A 19,224-nucleotide genomic window follows, 5' to 3' on the forward strand; every position below is an offset into this window, starting at 1 on the left:
AAAGTGACAAACCCATCCCCACCACTCCTGTACCCTAGAGTTTGATAGGCTAAGTGGTACTTCAACCAGTGACATTTGGAAGCCTTTGTGATGACATTGTCCAGAACATGATTTTACCATCATCGTGCCTTCTAGTTAAGTCTAGTGTCGGGCTTCACGCCATTAAATGGAAACATCACCAATAAGTATTCCCTTTAAGTGTGCATCCAGAGTCACATCGTTTACTTTCTGTGACAATGTATCGATCCAAATGTGATCAGCACAGTAATTAGTCCCACCATCGTCTTATGTCCACTGCATTTACAGCAACATGAGCCTTCACTGATCTCTGTTCACTTGCTTCATCTCTCCAACCTGCCTCCAACAAATATCCACCGCCCAACGCCAAGCCCTGAATCCAATTCACAACTTTTCTAATCCTTATTTCTTTCCGCCTTCTCTGAAGTCTGGTATCCGAGGTCCCCACTCGTGTCTGTGTCTGAGAAATACTGACAGTGAAATTGTTAATGGTCTGTGCACCAACATCACTCGGAATGATAGCCCAGAATGTGTGGAATACCGATACCCATGCAGGTTTTGAGTGGGATGTTTATTAATATAATAGACATGCAATATTAATTACTAACCACCTATACAAAGATCGAGCCAGACAAACTTATCACTCTGGTGTGAGCAGAAGTAAGAGTTTACCAGTTTAATTTGAAGAAAAGCATAGTGTTCATTAGATTGTTGATCTGAACCTTGCTTAATCTGACTAAAATGCAATGCTTTGCCAGGCTATTTCTTGGACTAGAATTTTGCCTCTAACAAACCAACTCAGTCCTGGCTCATGCACTGGGATCATTTGACTTATTAGACCTTTCTCACATGGATTCACATGTCGCTTTGCAGCTCCTGCCTCACCCTTCCCTCTCTTCTCTTTTCCACAACTGTCATTCTGCTAACTTATAAGCCCTGATGCAGGGTCTGATCAAAAAACAGCAATTACTCCTTTGCCTCCAGTGATGCTGCCTGCGCCGCGGAGTTCCTCCAGCAGCTTGTTTTTGTTTTTGCTACATAGCTGACCCTTCCTTGGCTAGTGAACACTGTTGGTTTTGCAGAGTTGATGGGCTGAATGGCCTAATTCTACTGGTAAGCTTTTTGGTCTAATCAGGGAGAAGGCAGGTGAATGGGTTTGAGAATGATAAAAACTCAGCAACAATGGAATGGTGGAGAAAACTTGATTGGCTGAATGGCCCGAATCTATTCCTTTTTCTTATTGTCCTGATGCAATAAAATATGACTTCAATCGTTTGTAATGCTGTGTGCACAGTTACTGTTGTACAGGGCTCATTCTCTGATCTTCTTTGTACAAGGAAATAGTTGATTGCTTCTTTGTACCACCCTGAATGTCGCACTACCAATACCTTCTTAGCCTTCTATACGTAACCCTTCCCTGCTTCATGCAGCTGCATTCAAATTCATGACAAAAAAAAATCATGCTAAATTCTGCTGAAAATCAAGTCACAGCAAATGTTGGAAATGTGAATCAAAAGCAGAAATTCTCTGAACAAGTAACAGAAACTTAAAACGTGGAATGCGTCACTTCAGATATCCATTTTCAGGGGCACAGTTGATACATGTAGTTCAGCAGATTGAAATGTGTGCAGTGATTATACCGGAGTTGGGATATTGGCCGTAGTTTAGGGTTGGCACAATAGTAATAATGTGCTTTTACTGGGCAGGGTGCAGAAGGGATTCACCAGAATGTTTTCTAGAGTGGAGAGACTCTGTATGGTGAGAGTATGGATAAACTGGGATTATTCCCCTTTGGAACGGAGGTGTTTGACTGGAAAAGCTGACATGTACACAGAGTAAAGAGGCAAAAACACTGGAAAGTGTTAGAATCTTAGAAGAATAAAAGGGGCGCTGGGGTAGCCTTAAGAAGGAACCAGATGCGGAAAAAAGATGTGATAAGGTATCCCTGAAGGTAAAGGAGATACCTAATTCATTCGGTATAGAATAAAAGGCACCACGCAGTGACAATCTCTTCCCCATCTGTCACAACCCTAAATATTGCTGGTCCCAATGAGTTCCTCAAACAGATAGTTTATTGCACCAAATACCAACATCTGCAGACTCTGGTATCTCTGGAAGGGATAGTCCCCTGTCAATAAACGTAGCAATCCACGGAGAATGATCTGGGACACAAGTTAATATCTACCATCTTCAGTTCCTGTGGAGAAGGCAGTCGAAGTTAGGGAAACCAAATGAAAGTATTGTGTGCAGTTTTGGTCTCCAAATTTGAGGAAGTACATTCTTGCTATTGAGGGAGTGCAGCGTAGGTTCACAAGGTTAATTCCTGGAATGGTGGGACTGTCATATGTTGAAAGATTGGAGCGACTGGGCTTGTATACACTGGAATTTAGAAGGATGAGAGGGGATCTGATTGAGACATATAAGATTATTAAGGGATTGGACATGCTGGAGGTAGGAAGCATGTTCCCACTGATGGGTGAGTCCAGAACTAGAGGCCACAGTTTAAGAATAAAGGGTAGGCCATTTAGAACTGAGATGCGGAAAAACTTTTTCACCCAGAGAGTGGTGGATATGTGGAATGCTGTGCCCCAGAAGGCACTGGAGGCCAAGTCTCTGGATGCATTCAAGAGAGAGTTAGATAGAGCCCTTATAGATAGCTGGGTCAAGGGATATGGTGAGAGGGCAGGAACAGGGTACCGATTGTGTATGATCAGCCGTGATCACAGTGAATGGCGGTGCTGCCTAGAAGGGCTGAATGACCTACTCCTGCACCTGTTGTCTATTGAAAGATCATCAATATTCTGAAATATGTCCACGTTAAAAGACAGAAGTTTTTGACACTGGAAACTCATAAACTGGATAAATCCACTAGGGAGGCAAGTGGAGCAAAGGGTTTTGAAGGATGACATGATCTGAGCTAGGGTTTTGCTTTTTGCAGCGAAGGAGGATAAGAGGTGACTTGATAGAGGTGTACAAGATATAAGAGGCATAGATCGAGTCAATAGAGCCTTTATCTCAGGGTGGAATGACTAAGATCAAGACGAAGGGTCTCGGCCCGAAACGTCGACAGTGTTTCTCCCTATAGATGCTGCCTGGCCTGCTGTGTTCCACCAGCATTTTGCGTGTGTTGCTTCACTATGTTTTACTCTCTGTGAATTTAGGTTGTTTGTTTTAAGTTATGTATTACGGTCGCAACATAACAAATTTCACGACATATGCCAGTGATATTAAACCTGATTCTGATTCTGATTCTGATACAATTATCACACTTTCTTCACCATCTCCACCAATGCTTCCTTACCCGCCATGCCGAACATTGTCAATTTTATGAACTGAGTAAGGCTTGTAACATAATTCTAAACCAATGAATGTCAGCTGTTTCAAACCTCAGCCACTACAATCTCACACAAAACAAGCATATCAGGATGCAAACAATGTGCAGAGTGTAGTCAGCGTTCGGCCATTCTTCACAGGCCATGAACGGAGAAATTCCCTGGGATAGTGACCACTTCCTTGATTATTGGCTGTTCGTAGTATCAACAAATGAAATAAATACTCATTAACAGTTTGTTGTCACCAGACTCAAAGCAATACATTGTCCTTCACTTGCTCAAGGTAACAAAGCCTCTGTGCATTCCTTGACCAAGAGTCCTCTACACTTTGCTTGGAATCTGTACATTTTTGCTTCTTATCACAAGAAATAAGGAAAAGCCAACTGCTGAAGGAACTCTGCGCATTGGGTAGTATCTTTACTTTATTGTCACCAAACATTTGATACTAGAGCGTACAATCATCACAGCGATATTTGATACTGTGCTTCGTGCTCCCTGGAGTGCAAATTGAAGTAAATATAATAAAAATTTTAAATTATAAATCATAATCAGAAAATAGAAAAGGGAAAGTAAGGTAGTGCAAGTCAGGTCCGGATATTTGAAAGGTACAGCCCAGATCCAAGTCAGGATCCGTTCAGCAGTCTTATCACAATTGGAAAGAAGCTGTTCCCAAATCTGGCCATATGAATCTTCAAGCACCTGAGCCTTCTCCCGGAGGGAAAAGGGACAAAAAGCGTGTCGGCTGGGTGGGTCGTGTCCTTGATTATCCTGGCAGCCTTGCTCCAACAGCGTGGGGTGTAAAGTGAGTCCAAGGATGGAAGATCAGTTTGTGTGATGTGCTGGGCTATGTTCACAATCTTCTGCAGCTTCTTCCTGTCTTGGACAGGACAACCCCCATACCAGACTGTGATACACCCTAGAAGAATGCTTTCTCCAGTGCATCTATAAAAATTAGTGTTTTAGGGGACAGGCCAAATTTCTTCAGCTTTCTCAGGAAGTAAAGGTGCTGGTGGTGGTGGTGGTGTGGATAGAGATAAATGATTGACGATTACTGTTGAGACCCTGCTTTGTGACTGATGAAGCAATGTCTAGCAAGAGATGACAGGGAACGACGAAAGTAGAGATAACAGACTATAACTCGAATCGGGATAGGGGGAGACAATGGGCAGATGGAACCAGGTGAGTTTCAAAAACTGAAGCTAAACTGTAACAACAAAGGAATATGAATTGAATTGGCTTTATTTCATACATCCTTCACGTACATGAGCAGTAAAAAGCTTTATGGTATGTCTCCATCTAAATGTCCAATCATAGTATTCTATAATAAATAGATCAGTGAATGTGATATAGAGTACACTCAAATCAGCATGAGTTCACCACTCTGATGGCTTGTGGAAGAAGCTGTCCCGGAGCCTGTTCATCCTGGCTTTTATGCTGCAGTACTGCTTCTCGGATTGCAGCAGCTGGAAGAGATTGTGTTTTGGATGGCTTGCATCCGCAATGATCCTACGGGCCCTTTTTCATACACCTGTCATTGTAAATGTCCTGAATCATGGGAAGTTCACAACTACAGATGCTCAGGGCTGTCCATACCATTCTCTGCAGAGTTCTGTGAGTAAGGGTTATTTAATTCTCATACCAGGCAGTGATGCAGCCAGTCAGAATGCTTTCATTTGCGCCCCTATAGAAAGTTCTTAGGATTTGGGGGCCCATAGCAAACTTCCACAACCATCTGAGGTGAAAGAGGCGCTGTTGTGACTTTTTCACCACACGGCTGGTGTGTAGAGACCACGTGAAGTCCTCGGTGATGTGGATGCCAAGGAACTTAAAGCTGTTTACCCTCTCAACCCCAGATCCATTGATGTCAATAGGGCTTAACCTGACTCCGTTCCTCCTGTAATTCACAACCAGCTCCTTTGTTTTGCGCCATAGAGGGAGAGGTTGTATTCTTGACACAATTCTGTCAGAAAGATAACTTCTTTCCAGTAGGTCACCTCGTTATTGATTGAGATAAGTCCAATCAATGTAGTATCATCAGCAAATTTAATTAGCAGTTTGGAGCTGTGGGTGGTGATACAGTCATGATTATATAGGGAGTAAAGGAGGGAACTCAATGCGCAGCCCTGAGGGGCTCCTGTACTGAGAGTCAGAGGGTTAGAGGTGAGGGAGCCCACGCTTACAACCTATCTATGATCTGACAGGCAGTCCAGGATCCAGCTACACAAGGCAGGGCAGAAGATTCTGGAATCAGGTAAGTGAGGAAGATCGTGTGGAGCCAGATAAGGGAAATATATCTGTGTAATCAACTGCCAGAGAAAGTGGTTGAGGCAGGTACATTAACAACTTTTAAAAGGCCGTTGGGCAGAATTAGATGGAAGATTTTGGACCAAGGGAGGGTAACTTGGACTAACATAGACTATCTTGGTCAGCATGGGCAGATTGGGTGTAAAGTACTGTTTCTTTGCTGTTTCTATCTATTCTTGAAGTCTCTTGCACTCCAGCATTTCCCACGTCTGAGGTCATTGGCCAATTATCCAATGGCAGCAACTCTACACAGTGCAACTCTGTCTAGGTCCGTGGTAAGTAGATAAGTAGGCTGTCAGCTTCTAGATAGGTAGATCCATAATCAATGGTAGATCAACAGCTTGCTGTCTCCAATAATCTCTACCTTCTGTCCTATTGTACTCTTCTCTTTGTTTCTTTCAACCCTCTCTCCCTGTCTCTTTATTCTCTTATTCTCACTCATTCTGTTTACATATTTCATTCTCTCCTTTGTCCTATTGCCTTTGGACAGCTCCCATTATGTGAGACTTTTGATTTCAAGGCATATTCTTCAATTCTCAGTGTTATTGCCTACATCATTCCTCTATTGTTTCTAATTCCTTTTGTTGACGTAATTTAGTTATGAGCTTGAACAAGAATTGTTCTGCTCTGAACATAAGAGTTGTGAAAGGAAACACGAACTCTGACCAGTGACCAATTGGGGTTTGTGATTGATTAGCAAGAACAAATTAAATAAAGGCAGGGGCAAGTGCAGCGACAATCATTACAGCAGCCATCATCTGAATGGACAGAATCAGAGTGCTAATCTTCATCTTTAGCTCCTTGAGGCTGTAGCAAAGAGAGGCTTCAGACAGAGAAAGGAAAGGAATGAGAAGCTCAAGGTTAAGTTCTTTTTATTGTTTTCTTCTCAACTAGGACAGTAGAGATGTCAGGTAGGATAGTAGAATGCACCTCTTACAGGATGTGGGAAGGCAGGGAAACCTCCATTGTCCCTGACAACTGCAATTGCGAGAAGGGAATCCAGCTGCAGCTTCTAACAATAATGTGAAAGAATTTGAGCTTGAACTGGGTGAACTCTGGTCAGAAGGCTGAAGGGGTGATAGAAAGGACAGACATATATAGAGGTAGATACACCCAAGGTTCAAGGCAGAGGAGACTGGGTGACAGTGAGAAAGTGGAATAGTGGTTAAAGGGCCATTGCAGAGTACCCCTCATGGCTAGCCACCTCAACAACACGTAGAACAACATGTATATCACTTTGGAAACTGTTGGGGGGGGGGTGACAAAACAGAGGAAAGTTATCGTGGTCATCTCTGGCTCTGCAACTCAGAAGGGAAATGGGGGAGTCTTGGAACTCGGTGTTCAGGTGCGATTTGTTATTTAAGAGAGCGGACAGGAGGTTCTGTGGCCGAGAACGAGATTCCCGGATGGTATGTGACATCCTGGGTGTCAGTGTCTGGGATATCTGGGATCGAGTCCTCAGCTTTTTTTCTTAAATGGGAGGGTAGACAGCCAGAAGTCTCAGGTACCAATAACATGGGCAGGAGAGTAACAAAGTTCTGCATAGCATGGTCAGTGTGTTAGGTGCTAAGTTAAGGTCAGGGCCTCCGGCGTTGTGATCTCAGGATTGTTATCCATGCCACCTGCTAGTGAGGCCAGAACTAGGAAGAATGTAAGTTAATACGTGGCTACGAAGTTGGTGTAGGGGGGAGGGCATAAGATTTTTGGATCATTGGGCTCTCTTCCAGGGATGGTAAAACATATACAGACGGATTGGTTTGCAACTGAACTGGAAGGGGACTAATATCCTAGTGAGAAGGTTTGTTAGTGGGGTTTAAACTAAAGTTGCAAGGGGATGGGAACTAGAGGGCTACATATTTAGTGGAGTGGTTGTGGAGTTAGATGTTGGTAAGACCTCAGACAAAGTTAGGAATCAAAAGGTTGAACGTGGTGACTAGTGTCCTGAGCTGCGTATATTTCAATGCAAGAAGTATCGTAGGAAAGGCGGACAATAGTGCTGAAGATAAAGGGAGCTCATTTACAAACAGAGGCAAAGTGTAGTGAGGAAAAGGTGTTGATGAGGCAAAATTGCAGTCAACTACATGAGTTGCAATGTAAAAAGTGGGCAACATGGAAATGGATGATTACAGGGCTGAAGTTGTTATAGTTGAATGTGTGCAGTATAAGGAATACAGTAGATTAATTTGTTGCACAGTTGCTGTCAGCATGTATGATGCTACAGGCTTCACTGCATCATGACTGAAACAAGATTATAGCTGAGAGTAGAGCTTAATGTCCAAGGATACATGTTGTACTGAACGGACAGGGGCGGCACTCTGATGGTAAAATATAGAACATAGAATAGTACAGCACATTACAGGCCCTTCAGCCCACAATGTTGTGCCGACCCTCAAATCCTGCCTCCCATATAAGCCCCCACCTTAAATTCCTCCATATACCTGTCTAGTAGTGTCTTAAACTTCACTAGTGTATATGCCCCCATCACTGACTCAGGCAGTGCATTCCATGCACCAACCACTCTGAGTGAAAAACCTTCCTCTAATATCCCCCTTGAACTTCCCTCCCCTTACCTTAAAGCCATGTCCTCGTGTACTGAGTAGTGGTGCTCTGGGGAAGAGGCGCTGGCTGTCCACTCTGTCTATTCCTCTGAATATTTTGTACACCTCTATCATGTCTGCTGTTATCCTCCTCTCCAAAGAGTAAAGCCCTAGCTCCCTTAATCTCTGATCATAATCCATACTCTCTAAACCAGGCAGCATTCTGGTAAATCTCCTGTGTACCCTTTCCAATGCTTCCACATCCTTCCTATACTGAGGTGACCAGAATTGGACTCAGTACTCCAAGTGTGGCCTAACCAGAGTTTTAGAGAGCTGCATCGTTACATCACGTCTCTTAAACTCTATCCCTTGACTTATGAAAACTAACACCCCCATAAGCTTTCTTAACTACCCTGTGTACCCGTGAGGCAACTTTCAGGGATCTGTGGACATGTACCCCCAGATCGCTCTGCTCCTCCACACTACCAAGTATCCTGCCATTTACTTTGTACTCTACCTTGGAGTTTGTCCTTTCAAAGTGTACCACCTCAAACTTCTCCAGGTTGAACTCCATCTGCCAATTCTCAGCCCACTTCTGCATCCTATCAATGTCTCTCTGCAATCTTCGACAATTCTCTACACTACCTACAACACCACCAACCTTTGAGTCATCTGCAATCTTGCCAACCCACCCTTCTACCCCCACAGCCAGGTCGTTAATAAAAATCACAAAAAGTAGATGTCCCAGAACAGATCCTTGTGGGACACCACTAGTCACTACCCTCCAATCTGAATGTACTCTCTCCACCATGACCCTCTGCCTTCTGCAGGTAAGCCAATTCTTAATCCACCTGGCCAAACCTCCCTGGATCCCATGCCTTCTGACTTTCTGAATAAGCCTACCATGTGGAACCTTTTCAAATGCCTTACTAAAATCCATGCAGATCACATCCACTGTACTACCCTCATCTATATGCCTGGTCACCTCCTCAAAGAACTCTATCAGGATTGTTAGACACGATCTGCCCTTCACAAAGCCATGCTGACTGTCCCTGATCAGATCATGATTCTCTAAATGCCCATAGATCCTATCTCTAAGAATCTTTTCCAACAGCTTTCCCACCACAGACGTAAGGCTCACTGGTCTATAATTACCTGGACTATCCCTACTACCTTTTTTGAACAAGGGGACAACATTGGCCTCCCTCCAATCCTCCGGTACCATTCCCATGGGCAACAAGGACATAAAGATCCTAGCCAGAGGCTCAGCAATCTCTTTTCTTGCATCATGAAGCAGCCTGGAGAATATTCCATCAGGCCCTGGGGATTTATCTGTCCTAATGTATTTTAGCAACTCCAACACCTCCTCTCCCTTAATATCAACATGCTCCAGAACATCAACCTCACTCATAGTGTCCTCTCCGTCATCAAGTTCCCTTTGATTGGTGAATACTGAAGAGAAGTATTCATTGAGGACCTCACTCACTTCCACAGCCTCCAGGCACATCTTCCCACTTTTATCTCTAATCGGTCCTAATTTACTCCTGTCATCCTTTTGTTCTTCACATAATTGAAGAATCCCTCAGGGTTTTCCTTTACCCTACTCGCCAAGGCCTTCTCATGCCCCCTTTTTGCTCTTCTCAGCCCTTTAAGCTCTTTTCTTGCTACCCTATATTCCTCAATAGACCCATCTGATCCTTGCTTCCTAAACCCCATGTATGCTGCTTTCTTCCACCTGACTAGATTTTCCACCTCACTTGTCACCCATGGTTCCTTCACCCTATCATTCTTTATCTTCCTCACTGGGACAAATTTATCCCTAACATCCTGCAAGAGATCCTTAAACATCGACCACATGTCCATAGTTTATTTCGCTGCAAAAACATCCCAATTCACACCCACAAGTTCTAGCCTTATAGCCTCATAATTTGCCCTTCTGATTAAAAATTTTCCTGTCCTCTCTGATTCTATCCTTTTCCATGATAATGCTAAAGGCCAGGGAGCGGTGATCACTGTCCCCCAGATGCTCACCCACTGACAGATCTGTGACCTGACCCGGTTCGTTACCCAATACTACATCTAGTATGGCATTCCCCCTAGTCGGCCTGCCAACATACTGTGATAGGAATCCATCCTGGACACATTTAACAAACTCTGCCCTATCTAAACCTTTGGAACTAATCAAGTGCCAATCAACATTAGGGAAGTTAAACAACTTCCCTGACAACAACCCTGTTATTTTTGCACCTTTCCAAAATCTGCCTCCCAATCTACTCTGCAGTATCTCTGCTGCTACCAGAGTGCCTATAGAATACCCCCAGTAGAGTAACTGCTCCCTTCCTGTTCCTGACTTTCACCCATACTGACTCACAAGAGGATTCTGCTACATTACCCATCCTTTCTGTAGCTGTAATAGTATCCTTGACCAGTAATCCCACCCCTCTCCCCTTTTCCCTCCTCTCTATCCCTTTTAAAGCACTGAAATCCAGGAATATTGAGAATCCACTCTTGCCTTGGTGCCAGCCAAGTCTCTGTAATGGCCATTATATCATAATTCCAAGTATGTATCCAAGCTCTCAGTTCATCACCTTTGGTCCTGATGCTTCTTGCATTGAAGTACACACACTTTAGCCCTTCTACCTTACTACCTTTACACCCTTTATTCTGCTTCTCTTTCCTCAAAGCCTCTCTATATGTTAGATCGGCTTTACTCCATGCACTTCTTCCACTGCTTTATCGCTCCGGGTCCCATCCCCCTTGCAAATTAGTTTAAACCCTCCCAAACCATGCTGGCAAACCTTCCTGCAAGGATATTGCTCCCCCTCAAGTTCATGTGTAACCCATGCAATCTGTACAGGTCTCACCTTCCCCAGAAGAGATCCCAATGATCCAAAAATCTAAAACCTTGCCCCCTGCACCAACTCCTCAGCCACGCATTCAACTGCTATCTCCTCCAATTCTTACCATCACTAACACGTAGCACTGGCAGCAAACCTGAGAACACCACCCTTGAGGTCCTGTTCTTCAGCCTTCTGCCTAGTTCCCAAAACTTACACATCTGGACCTCATCCCTCTTCCTTCCAATGTCATTGGTACCAGCATGTATCATGACTTCTGGTTGTTTTCCCTCTCATACCAGTATGTCATGCACCCGATCAGAGACATCCCGAACCCTGGCACCCGGGAGGCAACAAACCATGCGAATGTCCTTCTCACATCCACAAAATCTCCAGTCTGCTCCCCTGACTATGGAGTCTCCAATGACAACAGCTCTCCTCTTTTCCATTCCATCTTTCTGCATCACAGGGTCAGACTCAGTGCCAGAGGCCCTGCCATCATGGCTCACACCTGGTCGGTCGTCCTCGCCAACAGTATCCAGGACGGTAAACTTATTATTCAGGGGAATGGCTACAGGGATGGTCTGCACTATCTGTCTACTCACCTTCACTTTCCCCCCTCTGACTGTCACCCAATGGCCTGCTTCCTGCAGCCTAGGTGTGGCTACCTCCATGTAGCTCTCATCTATGACTGCCTCATTTTCCCTTATGAGTCATCCAGCTTCTGCTCCAGATTCCTCACGTGGTCTTCCAGATTGCCCAGCCACATGCACTTCTGGCAGATGTGACTCTGTGGGAGAGGGGAGTTCCCCCAAGTGTGCCACATCTCACAGGAGAGGCACATCACCATCTCAGGAGGTATTGTAAAGACTAACTGGGAACAAACTCATCCTACGCCTCTTCTCATCAAAGCCTCAAATCTCCACTCCTTCACTGGCTGCTTTCCACAGGCCACTCCACTTGAACTACCCCTCTATTTATTTGTTTGAGCTTTTCAAACTGCTTGGTCACCTGACCTCGATTGCCCAATCAGCTGCTTTCTGCTAAGCTATTGAAATCTTGATTGTCTAATCAACGGCTTTCTGCTGAGCTATTCAAATCTTGATTGACTTGATTGCACAGTCCAACTGCCAAAACTGCAGGATCTCTTAAGTCAAAGCCTCAAATCTCCACTCCTTCACTGGCCCACTGACTCACTGGCGGCTTTCCACAAAAATTTTACAAATCTTTAAAAAAGAGGTGGCATAGGATTGAAAGGTGTTGAGTTATTGTGTATGGTTTGCTGGTTCAGTCTGCGGTGGAGGAGGACAAATGAAATGTTACCATTCATTTCAAGGTACTTTGTGAAGCACTAGGAAGGCCTCACACAGTATTGTAAGCTGTTTAGGATGACTTAGAAAAGGATGTGCTGAAACGGAATAGGGTTCAAGGAAAGCTCAGGAAAAAAATCCAGGATTAAGTGGCTTGTCATATGAAGAGAGTTTGATGGCTCTGGGGCTATATTCACTAGAATTCAGAAGAATGAGCAATGACCTCATTGAAGCCAATTGAATGATGAAAAACCTTGACAGAATGTATGTGGGGAGGATGTTTCTTATATTGGGAGGTTTAAGCCCAGAGGACAATGCTTTGGCATAGAGGGGCGTCCCTTTAGAACAGAGATGAAGAGGAATTTCTTTAGCCAGAGAGTAGTCTGCTGCTGTGCAGGCCGTCTTTATGTCTATTTAAAGCAGGGTTTGAAAGATCCTTGATTGGTCAGGGAATGGAAGGATACCAGGAGAAAGCAGGAGATTAAGGATAACATAAAAAATAAGTAAATCATAATAAAATGGCAAAGCAGGCCCGATGGGCAAAATGGCCTAATTCAGATCTTCTATCTTATGGACTAAGGAAAACAGGTGGAGTCCAGATGAATGCGGGGGGATTGTTTCCATTGCTGAAAGTATGATGGATCAAGTGTCAGGGAAAACAGAGACAGCAAATTAAATTGTTATGTTTACAATCAGATGGATAATTTGGAAAGAACATGGTTAGCAAAGCAGAATCGGAGATATTGGAGACATGGAGTGCCATTAGGGGAATCCGTGATGCTGAAGAAAATCCCGTCATGTTTCATGAAGGGAGGGATCATACAAAACAACAATTTTCAATTGGAAGCATAATATTATAAAAGGGAATTATGACCACAGAGCTCAGATTGAGTTATCACTCCCAAACGGATCCCTCTTTTTTAAGTTAGTAAATCTATCAGACAAAATTCTCCACTGCCACTGAGTGTATAATCACAATCATGGGGAAATTCTCAAGGCTCATTAGTTAACTTTCCCAATGCGCTTTCTTTGCTGTGTCCATTAGATGAGATTTTGTAAGCAAATTTAGAAACTTTCCTCCCGTCAATCTTTAACCATACTTCCTTTCTTTTTTAAGACTGTGATGAGCATTACAGTTTATTGATAATAAGCATGAGCCAAATTCAATGTAGTCTCTAACTGAAGTAAAAAAATGGATCTGAGGTTTTAAGCTATTTTGTTTTCTCAATTTTCCCATTCCAAAAAAAAATTGCAGATTCGAGGAGTCTGGAAGTAATCCAGAAGACACTGTAAAGTTTTAGCATGTAAGGCAGTACCCGTGGAAATGCTGACTGATCTGCCAACCTTACTGTTTTTTTTTCCACTCACGCTTGTAAAATCTAGGGTAAAAACACAGGCAAACACACTCATTTCTCAAGTTATAGGAATCTTTGGTTCCTATAGCGATCTGCTAAGCTTTATGAGCAATATTATTATTATTATTTTTCTGCTCAAGTTTGTAAAACTTGGGTATCGGCACAGGCAACCATACTCATTTCTCAATTTATCAGAATTTTCAGATCCTATAGTGGTGTTTACCAGTGGCTTTCTGGAGATTTGTGTAGGCTTAAATGTTTAAAGTTAGTTTGTAGTGATTTTGGGATAATGCCAGTTATATATATATATATTACTATTTGGACAATATTATTCATGTTCCATTGCCATTCATTTTCCTCTTTTAATTCAGCAGATTTCTGATGTTTTTCACTCATTGATTTCTGTATGTTAGAACAGTAAAAAGATTTTGACAAGAACGGGCTATGCAGTCTAACAAATCTTGCCAAATTCCTGTTCACGTAATGTGTTGAAATAGCTATTCTGTTTAGACTTGGAAGTCTCTAATGTACTCCACTCAACTGCACAATTACATGCAGTAGTTTCTCAATCCACTCGGTAATAAATGCTTCCTGACATTCGTCTCAAATCTCCCCTTAACTAATCTGCAACCATGGCTCTGTGTCCGTGATGAAGGATTAGTTTTGAAATATCATCTAGCATCTACTTATACCGTTAATGATTTTGAGCAGTTCTATTATGTCTTCTGTCATTCTGTATCTACTTAGGCTTCACAATATGAAGACCAAAATTGTACACAGTTTTCAAGGTGTGACCTCATAAGCACATTGTACTGCTTAAGCAGAAAGTCTCTGGAATTGTACTCCAGTGAGCACATTATATAGCCCAACACTCTATTAGTCATCCGAATCGCTTCTGTGCATTATTTTGATAGTGATTATGAGTCAACCAGGATGCTGCAATCTCTTTCAAACCATGTACTTTCTAACTGAAGACCCGCATTGTATACTTGTATCTAATATTTCTTCTTATTACTTGTATTCCTTTACATTTATTTACATTAAGTTTCATCTGCCATTTATCTGCCCACATCAAAATTTGTTTTAGATCTAACTGTATTGATCCTGCTGCCAGCATGTTACCAACCCTAGTTTTGTGTCATCAGCAAACTTTACTAGTATATCTGTTAGGCACTTGTCAAAATCATTGATGCAAGTTAACAACAGCCGAGGCCACAAAACCGATCCCTGTGGAGTCCCACTTCTAAATGTTCCAGATGTGAAGGCTATCCTCTTACCATAACTCGTTTTCTGGCTTTGACCAATTTGCAAAACTTAATCCCTACCTCTGTAATTTGATTATTAACCTCGTGTGGAGGTCTATTATTTAGGGTTACCTACTGCCAACAATGTAATCTCACTCCCTTTGTACTGCTATGATCGTTATGTATCTGTTTTTGAAAAATTCAATAAAAAGATTGAAAAAGAAAGGAATATTTATCAAAAGCCATCAGAAAGTCCAAGCAAATTATATCAACCATTCTATTGTTATCATAAATTTCAGTTGCCTCTTCCTAGAATTCCAGCATATTAGTAAAGCATTATTTATTTTCTAAGCAGCATGCATGTTCTTTTCAGCTGCTTTTCCATCTCATTCTTTATTATTTTCTTGCCAGCAATATACGTTAATCTTATTGATGTACAGTTATCAGGGTCAGTGTGGTCACCCTTGTAATATACTGGGACAAAGTTAGCCCATGTCCAGCCCTTAGGAATTTCATCGGTCTTCAATGACTTTTGAAAAATACATGTTAGGGGTTTGTATATATAATCAAACACCTCTTTAAGTACCCTTGAATATATGTTGTCTGGCTCTGGAGAGTTAATAACTTCCAGCCTTTTCAGCTGAAGCAGAACCTCATTTTTATGTATATCTTTATTCATCCATTCTTTTCATTGCTTCTCTTGACCTTGAGCATGAACGTTTCCTGCACTGCATGTTTTACCTCTTGAAGTCATCTCAATTGTTCCTCAACTGACTCAGCGTCAAGCAGTATCTTCCAGTTTACTTTTTGAATGCTCTGCTGCACTTGTAGAGACTTTGCCTTTCTGGAATTCGACTTAATGCTTTTGTTTTTATTGATATACTCCACCCACCCAAAAAAAAACTCTGGGACTAATTGTTATGTTTACTTGTTCCTAAAAGCTCCACAACTTTCATACCCTAAATTCTATGCTGATACTGATATCCAGAGAGGCCTCCCATCTTTTGGTACATTAACATACTGGGTCAAGCATAACAATGAACAACTCAATAAATTCACTTTCCTGTAACCCATTAATCACTGGGTTCTCCCACTCAATATTTTGGAAATTAAAGTCACCCATAACTGTAACATCACCCACAGAACTTGTTTTTTTAATATTCTCATTGAATTTATTATTAAAATTACTAACAACATAAGGCAATCTATGACATACACCCAGTTACTCATTTATACTTACAGTTTTCAATTCTTACACAGACGTCATCACTAAGACTCGATTGATCTTCTTTTCTAAGCAGTCTCACGTTTAAATTCTCTCTTCTGAAAATGGCTATTCCTCCATCTTTACGATCACTACCATGAACACTACTTCACTTCTTATTATTTCTGTTCTTGCACTATTTTTTAAATTCAACTATTTAATATACTTACTGTAATTGATATTTTTTCTGTATTTATCATGTATTGCATTGATCTGCTGTTGCTAAGTTAACAAATTTCACTCAAATGCCAGTGATATTCACCTGACTGAGATTCTAATTCTTATTCCAGACATTCAACGAATCGTGTTTCATATCTGCTCTGATTAAACATTCTGTTGGAGGATGCCAAAGGAAGATTAAAGTCTAACTTCATGGCTATTCATTGTGTTACCTGGAATACAGACATTTCCCAAAGTAGCCGGGAGAGAGGCTGTTTGTAACGACTGTAATCCATTCAAGACGATTCTAACATAGATCCTTCCCTTGTGACTTACGGAACATTTGCCTGTCCTCTGTGCTGTTTCTTCTAAATAAATTAACAGAAAATTCAGCAAGCAGCAAATGGCAATATCAAGTCACACAGCATTTACAACCCCATCGCAGACACAGTGTCATTGAAACAGACAGATCTGAACTGTGGAGGATGGGGGTTTGGATACTGACCGTTATTCTGTTTTTGTCCATTTTTCTTAAATATCATTTCTGATTTTGCCATTAGACTCAGATTGGTTTATTATCATTTGCAACATGGTGGAATGAAATTCCTTGTGTTTCTGAAACACACAGAGTCACCGGCATTCATGATACATAAATATAGCAAATATATAGGAAAGTGCAAAACAATAGACATGTAGAATACAGCAGTGCAATATGGATTAGTGCAAAATTAAATTGAACGCGACCGTAAAGATATAACCAACAGATTGGTGAAATACACCATGGTTCAGAGAAACATTGTCCCACTTCTATGTGCGTTATATACACGCATATAGTTAAATGACAATAATGCGGACTTGAGAATGGTGGAGCTAATAGATTGAGAACATGCCAGCGCCACTTGAAAGAGGGGGTTACTTGAGAAGTCTGCGAGCAAAGTAGGAACATCTTCTGATGTTTTTGTTTCATCGCTTGCTATGTTCTGTGTTTTGGCAAGCGTTGTGGGCATTTTTTGTTGGTGCTGGAGTGTGTGGCGATATTTGCTGGCTGCTCCCAACACATTATTGGGTGTGTTAGTTATTAACTCAAACAAAGCATTTAACTGTATGTTTCAATACAACTAACAAATAAATCTGAATCTTTAGTCTCAATCCTCACCACTACATTGTTGTCATTTGCAGAACAGGATGAAAAAAAATAGCATAAGCATTACAATAACAATGGTATGTTTTATCTAATGATTCCTCGGACACCACAAGGAGGGGCAAGTAAACTTGTGGAATATAACCAGGCTTTTGCTTCTATATTGATTTGAAATCATAGACTGCATTATTTACAAATAAAGCACTTTAATATCAGAAAGCAGCACATTATGTTTAAGTCTAAGCAAGTAAGTCCGTGTTATCCAAAAGAATTAGGAGCAAGGCCTGGGCTGCCAAAAAGAGGATACCCGTAAACCTTCTAAATCCAATAGTGTCCCAGCATGTTTGCTTTGAGGCAGCAGGAAGAGAGAACTTCAATGTATTCAGTTGGTACAAAGAAAGATACAACTTTAATAAAAATATTAAAGAGCCTGTCATTACAGCAGACCTGCCCTTTTTCAAATAACCCTACGATGCAATTGTTGCATAATCAGGTTAATAAAGGCAAGCCAGAATCCATTTTGTACCAGCCCCATCACATGGTATCAACACAAATTTCTCAAATCGAAAGCGACTTTTGACTGTACGATTTCAGCAGGAGACAGACAACCAGGGTAACAATTTCCAGCATATTTCTCTTTTCATTTCTTGTGGTGTTTAATAGATAGATTTGGTGTGCAATAATCTTCTGTCCACACCCTCTCCATCTGCTTGATATAAAGAGAAGAACATTAGTTCGAAGACAGCCCGGAGATCGTAAGAGACTTTATGATGTCAACTGTTAAATTTGTTCTCACATATTGAATGTGGAGATGTAGCACTTTGAAAGTGGGTAGTGTGGAAAAATGTATTTAGCACACTTGGTTTATCAGTCAGGATTTTAAGTTGGGATGTTATGCTGCAGCTATACAAGACATTCATACTCCACATTTGAGTACTGTGTGTAGTCATAGCCAGCCTGCTATGGAGAGGATGCTATTTAGCTCAAACAGGTACACAAAGGATTCATGAGAATATTGCCGGGATTGGTAGGCTTAGGTTCAAAGGAAAGATTGGATAGGCTGGATCATTTTCCCCCCGGAGCACTGGATGCCCTGATGTGAGCATATCGAGGTGTAGGAACTCGTGAGACAAATAGGTACCATGATTAGTCAAGATCATTTTCCAAAGGATAAAAGAGCCGATAGTCAGCTGGCATGAATTTCATGTGGGAAGAGAATGATCGGAAAGGGACATGACATCCAGCTTCTCACACAAAGAGAGTCAATAAATGTCAGGTGCTGTTAGAGGAATGGGGAGGGGTAGGTACAGTTACAGAGTTTAAAATACAGATGGATGGGATCTGGATAGGGAATGATTATAGGGATATAGTCTTAATGCAGACAAATGGAACTAGCTCATTTTGGCATCCCAGTCGGCATGGGCCAAGTGTTGCATGTCTCTGTGACTATAATGATTCTAACACCTACTTGGGACATAGGACATCCACACTAGCCACTGGGACCAATCAGCCCAAGCATGCATCCCATCTTCAGTCGATGTTTTTGACAAATTCTATTGCAATAGGTACACAACCAACAATTCATGTCCAGCCTCCCATATTGCAAAGGAAATGCCTGTTCCCTCAAAATATTGATGTTCAAGACCTTCATCTTCCAATTTTAATTACTCTGGTCATCCCACTCCATGCCGGGATAAGTTTAACTGTAACGTTCTGATGGGAG

The 19,224-nt window shown here is 41.9% G+C and overlaps 1 protein-coding gene and 1 long non-coding RNA gene across 3 annotated transcripts in view; one reads left to right on the top strand and one right to left on the bottom strand.

The window, feature by feature from the left end:
• LOC132393548 (uncharacterized) overlaps positions 1–17,509 on the top strand; it is a 45,820-nt gene extending 28,311 nt beyond the window's left edge. The window contains exon 2 of the long non-coding RNA XR_009511933.1: positions 16,492–17,509. This is a non-coding gene — a long non-coding RNA (uncharacterized LOC132393548). The remainder of the gene's footprint in view (positions 1–16,491) is intronic.
• Positions 16,917–19,224, bottom strand: part of LOC132393539 (carcinoembryonic antigen-related cell adhesion molecule 5-like) — a 43,386-nt gene continuing 41,078 nt past the window's right edge. Inside the window, exon 10 of one of the 2 annotated variants that reach the window (XM_059968935.1) lies at positions 16,917–18,210. The gene's annotated coding sequence lies outside the window, so the exon portion shown is untranslated. The remainder of the gene's footprint in view (positions 18,211–19,224) is intronic. The other variant, XM_059968924.1, reaches the window with a different exon arrangement.

The sequence above is a fragment of the Hypanus sabinus genome, chromosome 1 (genome assembly GCF_030144855.1).
Source record: "Hypanus sabinus isolate sHypSab1 chromosome 1, sHypSab1.hap1, whole genome shotgun sequence".
In the NCBI taxonomy this organism is placed as follows: Eukaryota; Metazoa; Chordata; class Chondrichthyes; order Myliobatiformes; family Dasyatidae; genus Hypanus; species Hypanus sabinus.